Source organism: Dipodomys spectabilis, unplaced genomic scaffold, assembly GCF_019054845.1.
Source record: "Dipodomys spectabilis isolate Male_0828 unplaced genomic scaffold, ASM1905484v1 ptg000081l, whole genome shotgun sequence".
Lineage (NCBI taxonomy): Eukaryota > Metazoa > Chordata > Mammalia > Rodentia > Heteromyidae > Dipodomys > Dipodomys spectabilis.
In genome coordinates this window covers 21,323,189-21,333,469 of record NW_024870758.1, presented here as the reverse complement: position 1 = coordinate 21,333,469, position 10,281 = coordinate 21,323,189, and the positions used below count along the sequence as shown (strand labels likewise).

Sequence of the window (10,281 nt, the reverse complement as noted above, 5' to 3'; positions counted from 1 at the left end):
CAAAGGAGGAGGCAACAATGCTTGATAAGAAATGTACTCATTACCTTTCTCATGTAATTGTCACCCTCCTCTGTACAGTATTTTCACAATAAAAACCAAACAAAACAAAAAAAAAAACTCAGGGCCTTAAACTTGCCAAGCAAGTGTTCTACCAATTGAACCATATCCCTGTTGATTTTGTTTTTGTTTTACTAAGGGTCATCCTCAGATCACAGTCCTCTACAGATGCTCCTGATACAGCTGGGATAACAATGTATACCACCAATACCTGGTTTATTTGTTGCTGTAGAGTGTTGCTAATTTTGCATCAGCTGGCCTTGAACCTGGATCCTCTCAGTCTTGGTCTCTTGAGTATCTGGGATCACAGTGTGAGCCACTACTCTTGACCCAAGTTAATTCTTTTCTGCATATGTGGTTATACATTAATATATTATCGAGTTCTGTTATTTCTGTTATACTCAAGACTTAGAGTTTGTTTTCTATGTTACTTTTTTAAATTAAACTTTATCATCTTAATGTTTTTAAGTGGTTCAAAAATAAAAAGGCAGGGCTGGGAAGGTGGCTCAGTGGTAGAGTGCTTGCCTTGCATGCCTGGGGCCCTGGGTTCAATTCCTCAGCACCACATAAGCAAAAAGAAAAAAAAGCCAGAAGAGGTGCTGTGGCTCAAGTGGTAGAGCGCTAGCCTTGAGCTGAAGAGCTGAGGGACAGCACCCAGGCCCAGACCCCACAACCGGACCCCCCAAAAATAAATAAATAAAAAATAAAAAATAAAAAGGCAAACATATAAGTTTAAAATGGTATTTGCAGAATTGATGGTGAAAAATATATTTAATTCCCTCTTTAAGCTTTCATATCCTGCCTGTTCTGTGTTATACCTAGGACTGTAATCGTTCATGGCCACTATTACAATTAAGGCTTCTATACCTAAAATAACAGAAATATAAACATGTCATTTATTTCTAGAAAGAGAAAAACTACTTTTAATCTGTTTAATTTTATTTATCTATTCTATGGTGCTAGTGAATGGAAAGTCTATATTTTTAAAGATTTTCTATTACCATATATTAGTTATGCAGTGAGGGAAGTTTCATTGTGACATTTACATACATGTATACAATGTATATGCCGAATGGGTATATAGAAAAGCAAGCTAACAAAGAAACTGTGGGACAAAGGGAAATGCAATAGAGATAGTCACTAGACACTATGTTGGAAATGAACTTTACAACTTGGGGTGAGGAGAGTCTGGAGGAGGGAAAGCAGGAGAAAATGAGGATGGGTAAATGAGGGAGGGGGTAACACTGCTTGAAAAGAATTGTACTCATTATATTACTTATGTAACTGTAACTCCTCTGTATACTACCTTTACAATAAAAGAAAAGAAAAACAGAAAAGTCAGGTAAACACAAAAACTATTAATGGAAGTTAACTTTATGATCTGGATCTGAGACATGGGGAAGGGAAGAATAGTACAATGGGCAGAGTTTACTATTGATTTTATACATTTGTATTTTTTGTTTACATTTTTATAGTATAGATGTATTACTTTTGTATGTGTATGTGTGTGCCAGTTTGGGAGCTTGAACTCAGGTCCTGAGTACTGTCCCTTAGCTTTTTGTTCAAGGCCTCAGCTCCATATTTTTTTTAAAAGGAATTAATTGGAGATAAAAGAATCTCATGGATTTTCCTGCCCAGGCTGGATTTGATATGAAATCCTCAGATTTCAACCTTCTGAGTAGCTAGGATTATAAGAGAGAGCTACTGGCACCCAGGTCTATTTTCTTCTGTTGAGGGAATTCATTTGCTTGGGATTGTATTAATCACAATTGTATAATCACAATCATCAATTGTGACAATAACTTGTCAAGTTATTATCTTAGGCTGCAGCCCATCTATTATTTTGCTATCTATTTATTCACTTTTAGCCTTATATTTTTATTCCATTTCCTTTGCTTCTCTAAAAGCCATCACTTTATCATGTGTAACATCCTTTTGTTTAGATGTATTATCTTACAATGAATGTCTTATTCTACATGAATAATTTTGAACTTTTTTGCTCAAGGGTAGCACTTTACCATTTGAGCCACAACTCTACTTCTAACTTTTTTGGTGGTTAATTGGAGAGAAAAATCTAATGGACTTCCTAGCCTAGGCTGGTTTCAAAACCATGCTTTTTAGATCTCAGTCTCCTTAATAGATAGGATTACAGCTGTGACCCAGTTGTGTCCACCTAAAGTGGGGTTGTTCTTAAACTTGTTTTTCTTTTTATAACATTCATGAACTCTAATGAGGAAATACCTTGTCCACTCAAATCTACTCTTTCTCACCTTGCCAAGACCTCTTACCATGTCATGTTGTCATCATTATTTTTTGGGGTGAGGGGGTCGGTTGTGGAGTTTGAACTCTGGATCTGAGCACTGTCCCTGTGTTCTTCAGCTCAAGGCTAATGCTCTGCCATTTGAGCCACAGCACCACTTCTGGTTTTTCTGGTGGCTTATTGGAGAAAAGAGTCTCTTAGACTTTCCTGCCCAGGCTGGCTTTGAACTATACCCAGCCTCCTGGGTAGCTAAGATTACATGCTGTCATCTTATTCAAACTTTTCCTATAATCTCAAACTTGTCCTATTTCAAAGCAATCTAAACACACACATTTTCTTAATGCTGATAAAAATTTATCTTGATGCTGAGAACAATACCTTCATCTTACATCTCCAAACTTGAGAAAAGAAATGACTCATCTAACCTTAAAGGGATTTTAGGACTAGAACCAGAACTACTGTTGTACAGAGATAAAGGAAATTGTCTGGAGGAGAAAGCAACACGAGCAAAACTATTATCATAAAGAGTACCAGTATCCAGAGTTTGGGACTAGACAGACAACAGCAAGAATGTATGGCTGCCATAATGCAATGTTAGTTGGATGTAGGAGTCTGGAGAATCTAGCCACGCCTGGCCAGAGAACTTGGAGCACCCAGATAAGAACAAATGAAAAGCCATGTGTTCCAAGATTAAGAGTCACAACATTGTACTCTTCACATAATGAAGATCTCAAGGAATTTATCTATGTACTTTATTTATCTCCATATATTTAGTATTTTACATGTTAAAATAGACATTTAAGAATGCCTAATTTTGCCAAGCACGAGTGGCTCACCCCTGTAATCCTAGCTACTCAGGAGGCTGAGATCTCAGGATCACAATTCAAAGCCAGCCCAGGCAGGAAAGTCTGTGAGACTCTGATCTTCAATTAACCACCAGAAAACTGGGGAAATGGTGCTACGGCTCAAATGGTAGAGCGCTTGCCTTGAACTGAAGAGCTGAGGGACAGCACCCAGGACCAGAGTTCAGGCCCCACGACTGGACCCAAAAAATAAAGAGTGCTTAATTTTAACAGTAATTTCCATTTTAAGAGAAACTCACATTCACAACCAATTTTATAGGAAGCGTATAATGCGTTCTTAAAATTAAAATGGAGTCAGTGAGGAGACAAAAAAGAATTACAACATGGTGACAACAGAAAATTAAGCAGATCTAAGGCCTACATTTTCATGAAAGCCACTCTGGATCTAACAAAACTTTAAAAATGTGGTTGGACATACAGTCCACAAAGTTTACAAGGGAAAGATTAGCATGATGAAAGTAATGTCAAGAATTAGATTTCTTGGGGAGTAATTAATTTTGCCTGTGTATCAACATGAAAAAGCTCTAAGAAATTCTACTTCTAGGAATTCATCCTGTGGATGTTATCAAACATGGAAAAACTGCCTTCATTCAAAGCATCTGCCATAGTATCATTCATATCACATCATAGTATCAGAAACAACTTAAACATCCTTGGCTGGCTTAGATAACTCCATTGAAGGGAGTTTCCTGCTGTCTTTATGCATCCTAGGATTGCAGCTGTATTCTGCATGTTTATGCCTTGATTCCATTCCTTCAGAAATTTAACTTTAAGGTACTGCTAGAATCCCTGGTAGAGGGGTTTGAACTCAGGATCTCCCACTCAGCTGGTGGCTAGCAAGATACTGCTCCAGCCATGCCTCCATCCCTTCATTTCATGTGCTCTTAAAAGGAAAACTTTCCTAGATGTATTTTTCTGGAGAAAAAAAAAAAAGATTGTAGTTACAACTATATAAGACTATTTTTTGATTAAAAATAAAATGAAATATCTGAATCTACATAAATATATCTGTGGGAAGAGGGGAGTAGGGAGGGCTAAGTGGGAGAAAATGAGGGCGGGTTAACAGTGTTTAAAAAGAAATGGTCTGGGAAGGTGGCTCAGTGGTAGAGCGCTTGCTTTGCATGCATGAGGCCCTGGGTTTGATTCCTCAGCACCACATAAGCGAAAAGAAAAAAAAGCCGGAAGAGGCGTTGTGGCTCAAGTGGTAGAGCGCTAGCCTTGAGCTGAAGAGCTGAGGGACAGCGCCCAGGCCCAGAGTTCAGACCCCACGACCGCCCCCCCCCAAAAAAAAAATGGACTCATTACCTTCCTTATGTAACTGTAAACTCTCCCTCCCCTGTTCATTTACAATTACAATTTACCTTTACAATTAAAAAATAAACATAAATAAATATGTGGCTAGGTAAAGGAGGAGAGTGAACTAGCTTGAATATGGTAGGAGTACTTTACATGTATGTTTGAAAATAGAACAACGAGAACTGCTCTAATTGTTTTTAGAAGGAAAAGGGTGAAGAAGAGAAAGAGAAGAGATGAGGTTGTATGTATGTTTGAAAATATTACAATGAAGCCCTCCTTGTATAGCTAATGTATACTAATAATGTATATAAATAAGCACATATATATTCTCTCCATGGAGAGAAACACAAAAAGCATAATAGTGGTTGCCTTTAGAAAAGAAATCAGGAACTAGTGGGAGGTGGGATGAAGTAGTCCAGGCTGATCTTGAACTAGTGATCCTCTTGAACTAGTGATGCTCTTGTGCTGCCTGCTCAAGTACTAAGATTGTACAGCATGCTACCGGGTTGAGCCTCAAGACATACTCTCATATATTGCTTTGATTTTGAGCCATAAGCATGAGTTATACACATGAAAGGAAATGTAAAAAATGTGAGATGAAAAAAGATGAAATGAAAGGGGAAACAAAGGAGGAGGCTACAATGCTTGATAAGAAATATACTCATTATCTTGCCCATGTAATTGTAACCCCTGTGTACAGTATTTTCACAATTAAAAAAAAAAGAATACACTCAACAATAAAATTCTATTCTCTCTGGTTTTTCATATGCCAAAAAAAAAAAAAAAGATGAAATGACTTAGGAAAAGGAGGGCCATTTGGAAGAGGCAAAAGTCCCTTCTGCCAAGATGATGGTAGCCACGTTCACACCACACTACACTTCTTCTATCCTCAGGACTTTACATGACAGGAATGCATTCAATTTTAGAATTAGAAAGAAAAGAATGATTGAATTTTCAAGAATTAAGGAAGAAGACATAAAGACAGGAAAGGAAGATAAGGAAATGTAAGGGCTCTCAGATAATGGTAGGAGTTCACTGATCATGTAGGTGAGTTTGGCCTGAGTAGGAAAGCAAACTCCAGCACCATCTGAGAGAAGACTTCGACTTGTTGACTAATTAGACATGCTTGAGGACTATGCGTGGTGAGCAGATGATTTTGCAATGACAGCTTTCCAGGAAAAATTGCTACATTCTCAACATCTGCATGCATCTGAGAATTATACCTGGGTTCTTCATTTCCATGCCTTGATTTTAATCCCTAGGAAAGTAGGCCTTAGGGTACTACTTGTGATTCTAAAATGGAATAAGTAATGATTTAATTCCCAGCCAGTAAAGGGCAATCCAAATGACAGGCTCCACCATTTCCCCAGGGCTAGCTTGTAACCTGGGACAGAAATAAGCTGTGTGTATTAAATCAATACAATCACTCACAAGTTAAAAAATAAAGGGGGGAGGGAAGCCTTGCTTTGGTGACGATGTAGTACATGAACTATTTTTTTCTAAGTTTTAGCAAGGATTTATTTTAGTAGTTTAGGGAGAAATGGAAATGATTCTGCTCCCCAGGCAAGAAACGGGAGGGAGTTAAAGCCTCCTGATTCTGTCTCTTAATGGCTTACTTTCTTTGACTAGAAGCCTTTCGACATTTGTAAGGTGTTGCATTCGGTGTCATGAGCGACTGGACTACTGAGGTAGCACAGCAGCCTTGGCTGTGTGTAACTAGCTTCATGACACTGCTTTCTTTCTCTCCACCAGTCCCAGTGGGAATAGTTCTGTGAGCCCTGTTCTGTGAGTGCCCTGTCCTGTGTGTGCCCTGAAGATCCTGGTGGCCATCCATGTGATAGTCCCACAATAGCATGAGCAGATCTGCTCCAGATAATCACCACCCTTTCCTTCTCAAGAGCCTCTTTTCTCAATGATCTGCCCACTTGCATTAGTGAATGATTACTTCTCTCAGTTACTCCCATTTACATAAACCATTTCTAGTAATTCCTTTCTTAAATAGACCCAAGTCTCTCCCACCTCCCTCGTCTCCCCCCTCCCCCCTTCACCCATACTCTCCTACTTTGAGTCTTTGGTCGTATGTAACAAAATGACCCATACCTAATCAATGGTGTAGAAGGAGAAATTCTCAGATGCCATGTTTCTGCCCAGCCTTCAATGTCTCTCAGGCTGTTTGGGCAGCCCCAAGCATTCTACTCTCATATGGCAGTGTTAACAAGGAAGAAAGAAGGGCGGAAGAGATCTTCTTGCCATTGTTGTCATCGATCACAGACAGGCCTTGGCTGACTGTAGTTCTGCTTATTAAACCCATCCTAGATTATCCGAAATTGGATAACTGGCTTAGGACACCTTTCAGCAAAACAGAAAATAAAATGGCTTTTGAACAGGTTACTTTAATAGGCAAGCAATTGCTGTGGATTGGTTTTTAAAACAACAACAAAAACTAAATGGATCTGAGATCATTTAGTTAAGAGGTTTTCAACATTTTGTTTTACTTAATTTTAGTATTAAGGATTGGAACCAGGGCCTGGCCTACTACTGAGTGATAGCCTTAGCCTCAAATTAGTTAGCTTGTTTAAAACTTCTGGCTTGTAACCTAATAACCAAATGCAAATAAATAAATTTTTTAAATGAGTTGGTAAAATTGAGAGGCCAGGGCAAAGAAGGTATGGCCTGACCAGTCACTGGCCTGTTAGCTGCCCTGGAAAGTTAGATCCGTTCATAATGGTTTGTTTGTCTAAAGATCTTAATGAGTTTTATTTTCAATTCTAAAACCAGGCAACATTTTGTTCCATAAAACAGAATGAGTGTTCCTGAATGGTGTCTTGAAACCACGTTATTCTTCATTTTTCTCATCATAAGAACAAACTAGTCCTACAGGTGAAATGATTTGGACTTATTCTTTCACTAGTTAGGACTGTAGTTTAGATTTTCTGATTGCCTTTTTTTTTGGGGGGGGGGGAGGGCAGAGGTCATGGGGCTTGAATGCTGTCCCTCAGCTCTTCAAGGTGAGTGCTCTATCACTTGAACCACAGCACCACTTCTGGTTTTCTGAGTGGTTTATTGGAGATAAGAGTCTCATGGACTTTGCTGTCCCGGCTGGCTTTGAACATAGATCCTCAGATCTCAGCTTCCTGAGTAGCTAGGGTTATAGGCATGAGCCACCGGTGCCTGGCACTTCTGTGTCTTTTACACTTTATAACAAGCCTAGGAGTCTTTAGAAACAAATTTTAATATAGAATCCTGAAATTACTTCAATTGCTTTTTATGATATTCTCTAATTCCACAATGCTATTCTTAATATATAACAACCTAAGATATAACACATGACTTCAAGGGCAATACAGAATGATTTATTCTGCTGTATGCACAACAGGGAAGTGGCTAACACACTGACCTAATATTACATATGTTCCAATCTTGACTCTGAGCGCTTCAGTTTCATTTGTTTGCTTGAGGTAATTTTCCACACTTGAAACCCATATACAGCATGCTTACCTAGCTTGGCATGCATATCTGCTAGATGCCAGTTGTTATTTTGCCTCCTTTTCCCCAGACCCCTCCTTAGCCAAAGACCTTGGACAATTGTTGGACATTTTCCTCTCAGAAGTGAAGGGAGGAAGGTACCTTAATCCACGGACATTTATTTGATGTGTCTATTTCCATGAATTAATTCCCCCTCCTTTTACTTTATTCGTATTTGTTGCATCGTTGGCGATTTCACTTTTCCTGGGAACACTAAAGGGAAAGACTCAAACTCATAATATTTGATTTGAAAGCGGTTGGGGATCAAGGGTTCCACATGAAACCTGGAACAGTTAATTCAGGCCACTTGGCTACGATAATGTTTCAAATTTCTCAGTGCAGCTCCTATATGATAGGTCCAATATACCCCTGAAGTTTACATTTGTGACTTTTTTTTTTCTTTTCCTGGTGCTGGGGATTGGAACTCGGAGCCTTGCAGAGTCTAGGCAAATTCTTCTCTTCCCTAGCCCTTACCTTTAATCTTAAACGAATTTACACATGTATTTATTACAATAGTTTAAAAAAATAATAAAAGAAACTAAATGGATTTTAGGATAGTCCAGGACATTGCCTAAGCCTACCATGCATCAAAGCTCTCGTTTGCGTCTCAGATTTCAGAAGAATATCATGAAGTTCAACAGAAGGTAGCATAATTAATTTTTTTTTTAAGTTTCAAGATTTCCCCGTAATTTTGTAATCAATAATTAAGGAATCACGGTCTTTTTACACACTCATGATTCTTAGAGCCATCTTCTAGGGCGATAACCTAAAGCCTGGTTACTGCCTCCGCATTGGTGGTTCAGTGGTAGAATTCTCGCCTGCCACGCGGGAGGCCCGGGTTCGATTCCCGGCCAATGCAAGGTTGTATTTTTCTTTCATTCTGCGCTCTTTACCAAAGGTTTTGGTTTTGGTTTTGGTTTTTCTGCCCTCATTATCTCCGAAGATTCAGTATTTCCAAACAAACATGGGCTTTAGGGGGAGAAGGAAAAGAAAGCTTCTCGATTCACTTTCACTTCAAGCAATCGAAAGGGTTCTCGCCTTGCATGTTGCCATTTTCCTTCTTTCTTTGTTGATGGTTTTTGGACATCCTAACGTGATGGGAGTAAAAAGGGAGCGGGGGTCTAAAACAAAAAACCGGCACCTGGCTGGAGATGCCGGGGATTGAACCCGGGACCTCACACATGCGAAGCGCGCGCTCTACCACTGAGCTACATCCCCCAGCCGAATCACACCGCCCTGTTATTCCTACTTATTGAGTGGCTTTACCGCTGGCCAGCGAGATGAAAAATGTACCTTCATTTCGATGGGTGTTTCTGAAGTGTGGTTTTTGTTTTGTGTTTTTTTTCCCTATCTCTGCAGATGTTGCTTTCTTTATAGTAAAGATTCAATGCCACGAACGAGCCAACTTCCCGAAGCTGCGCTCGCGTTCGGTCTGCGGCCTCCGGGACTCCGGCTCGCAGGACGCTCGGGGTGGGCGGGGACGGAGGCGGGTGGGGGCGGGGCTTCCCGAACAGCCCTGCCCGGGCCCGGCTGGCGCACTGACTGCGCAGGCGCCGAAGAGCCTTGTGGCCTGGAGGGACACCGGGGATTCCAACTCCATTCCAGACCCGGACCTTGACCCCTCGGCTCCTGTCGGGGTATCAGGCGCGCGCCCTGTGTGCGGGCACCTGCGCGGGACCCCGCGGACCCCCGGGTTCCGAGCCGGTGGAGATTCCTTCGCACACCGAAAAGCTCACGGATGCGTGCGCACCGTGTTCCCACCGCCGTAGGCTGGTTCCAGCCGTGTTCCTCTGTGTTCTTCGCTGGCGTGGGTCTCCGGCCGGAAGACCAGCACCCTGCCACCCTCTTTCCAGTTTAACTGGGAATCGCCGGTGATACGATCTGGGAGGATAGTTTGCCCGGAGCGGATTCTCACTGTGTTTGATCTTTATGCCTCAGGGCTACTAGACTGCTGTAGCCCAGTTAATCACCTCTTCACGTCTCCTTAACCTCCAATCACACCCAAACCCTAAGTTAAAGACTCTGAGTTAAAAACCCCGAGTCCGATTCCCTAAGAGACTGAGTCTTGAGTTGGTCAGGGGCTGAGAGGATGAGCTAACCTTTGATCCAGTGAAATGAAGTCTGTTAGACCACTCAGGGCAGTTAAAGCTGGCTGGGGAGGGAGGGGGTAGAAGCCTCAGACACCCTGGGAACAGTGGAGATCTCCATTGCTAGCTGGATCCTTGTCACTGTCAGGCCTTTCTGAGGCTGACCAGTGAAGGCCTAAAGATGTTCCCTTTC

At 41.0% G+C, this 10,281-nt stretch overlaps 2 non-coding genes across 2 annotated transcripts; one reads left to right on the top strand and one right to left on the bottom strand.

Annotated features, from left to right (window-relative positions):
• Positions 1-8,789: 8,789 nt before the first annotated feature.
• Positions 8,790-8,860, top strand: Trnag-gcc. The gene has a single exon. It is a non-coding gene; the product is annotated as a tRNA-Gly (tRNA).
• Positions 8,861-9,147: 287 nt separating this feature from the next.
• Trnaa-cgc lies at positions 9,148-9,219 on the bottom strand. Its single transcript has one exon. It is a non-coding gene; the product is annotated as a tRNA-Ala (tRNA).
• Between the last annotated feature and the right edge of the window lie 1,062 nt (positions 9,220-10,281).